This window comes from Ranitomeya variabilis, unplaced genomic scaffold, assembly GCF_051348905.1.
Source record: "Ranitomeya variabilis isolate aRanVar5 unplaced genomic scaffold, aRanVar5.hap1 Scaffold_394, whole genome shotgun sequence".
Lineage (NCBI taxonomy): Eukaryota > Metazoa > Chordata > Amphibia > Anura > Dendrobatidae > Ranitomeya > Ranitomeya variabilis.
Genome location: NW_027508129.1, coordinates 20001 through 22500, shown reverse-complemented (window position 1 = coordinate 22500; position 2500 = coordinate 20001).

The window sequence follows — 2500 nt, the reverse complement described above, 5'->3', positions numbered from 1 at the left end:
TCCAGGCGGGGGCAGCCGCCGGAGGCGTACCGAGGACGCTTCCAGGAGCCTGGGGAAGATTTTCTGAAAGTGTCCTTGGGACTTAGAAAAATTTTGAGAAATTTCCGATTTTGTGAAAAATGTCACATTTCCCCTACTTCCACCCCAGGGGGGCGTCAATATGTTGTAAAGCACCCCAGGGCAGTGACCTAAATGAGGGTGAATTTTGCGGTGCACGGGCGGAAAGTCGAATTTTTGGATGAAAATGCGTATTTTCATACTTTGAAAATTTCAGGCGTGTGTCAGACTTCCAGGCGGGGGCAGCCGCCGGAGGCGTACCGGGGACGCTTCCAGGAGCCTGGGGAAGATTTTCTGAAAGTGTCCTTGGGACTTAGAAATATTTTGAGAAAATCTCGATTTTGTGAAAAAATGTCACATTTCCCCTACTTCCACCCCAGGGGGGCGTCAATATGTTGTAAGGCACCCCAAGGCAGTGACCTAAGTGGGGGTGAAGTTTGCGGTGCACGGGGGGAAAGTTGAATTTTTGGATGAAAATGCGTATTTTCATACTTTGAAAATTTCAGGCGTGTGTCGGACTTCCAGGCGGGGGCAGCCGCCAGAGGTGTACCGGGGACGCTTCCAGGAGCCTGGGGGAGATTTTCTGGAAGAGTCCTTGACACTTAGAAAAATTTTGAGAAAATCTCGATTTTGTGAAAAATGTCACATTTCCCCTACTTCCACCCCAGGGGGGCGTCAATATGTTGTAAGGCACCCCAAGGCAGTGACCTAAGTGGGGGTGAAGTTTGCGGTGCACGGGGGGAAAGTTGAATTTTTGGATGAAAATGCGTATTTTCATACTTTGAAAATTTCAGGCGTGTGTCGGACTTCCAGGCGGGGGCAGCCGCCAGAGGTGTACCGGGGACGCTTCCAGGAGCCTGGGGGAGATTTTCTGGAAGAGTCCTTGACACTTAGAAAAATTTTGAGAAAATCTCGATTTTGTGAAAAATGTCACATTTCCCCTACTTCCACCCCAGGGGGGCGTCAATATGTTGTAAGGCACCCCAAGGCAGTGACCTAAGTGGGGGTGAAGTTTGCGGTGCACGGGGGGAAAGTTGAATTTTTGGATGAAAATGCGTATTTTCATACTTTGAAAATTTCAGGCGTGTGTCGGACTTCCAGGCGGGGGCAGCCGCCAGAGGTGTACCGGGGACGCTTCCAGGAGCCTGGGGGAGATTTTCTGGAAGAGTCCTTGACACTTAGAAAAATTTTGAGAAAATCTCGATTTTGTGAAAAATGTCACATTTCCCCTACTTCCACCCCAGGGGGGCGTCAATATGTTGTAAGGCACCCCAAGGCAGTGACCTAAGTGGGGGTGAAGTTTGCGGTGCACGGGGGGAAAGTTGAATTTTTGGATGAAAATGCGTATTTTCATACTTTGAAAATTTCAGGCGTGTGTCGGACTTCCAGGCGGGGGCAGCCGCCAGAGGTGTACCGGGGACGCTTCCAGGAGCCTGGGGGAGATTTTCTGGAAGAGTCCTTGACACTTAGAAAAATTTTGAGAAATTTCCGATTTTGTGTAAAAATCACCCATTTCCCCTACTTCCACCCTAAAGGGGCGTCAATATGTCGTAAGGCGCCCCTAGACAGTGACCTAAGTGGGGGTGAAGTTTGGGTCTGCTGGGTGGAAAACTGAAAAAAAGCGATTTTGTGACTTTGAGAACAAACAGAGAGCTCAAAACTTTGAAAAACGTCAGACCGCTGTCAGACTTCCAGGCGGGGGAAAGCTCTGAGGTTGTACCGAGGACACTTCCATGGCCCCCGGATTGATTTTCAAGAAAGAGTCCTTGGGACTTTGAAATTTTCCGGCGAGCTGTTTTTGGCTTCCGGGAGCCGTAGAACTTTGGGAAATCGATTCCGCTCACCGGTTCAGGGTGTTTCGAGCTAGTCCAGGTCCCAGCTACGCCGCCTGGCCTCCAAATTTCGCAAATTCGAAAAAAAAAAAAATAGAACCGGAATGAGGAAATTTCTGGCCGCCGGATCCGCCGCACGGCTCCAGGAGGTCGGACACTTTTTGACTTTGTTCCCTTAAAGTGGGGGTCGGTGTCTCACCATGCAAATACCCAGTTTTGCACACCAGCTGCAGGATATAGGAGAGAGAGGTACCTCTCGGCCCCGACCAAAATCCGTTGTTTTCGTGGTTCCTCGACTCGGGTAGGCGGTTTGGCGAGTACCCCCCTTTTGCATGGAAGTTCGCACTCGCGCCGAGACCAGGCTTCCGCGGCTCCAGGGGGACTTTTGCCGGTTGTCCGTCCCGAGTCCGAGACGCGTTTCCTGGGTCGCCCGAGCCCGAACGGACCCTCCCCACGTGGGTTCCTGTCCTCTGAGGGCGACGGTCGTCAGAAGGGGGGCAGATCCAGAGTCCTCGTCCGCAGGAGGGCTCTGGGAGGGCGGATCGCTCCTTCTGACTTTGTCCCCTCGGAGCGGGCTCGGCGTTTCTCTGTGTCGGATGTCTCCCGCTTCC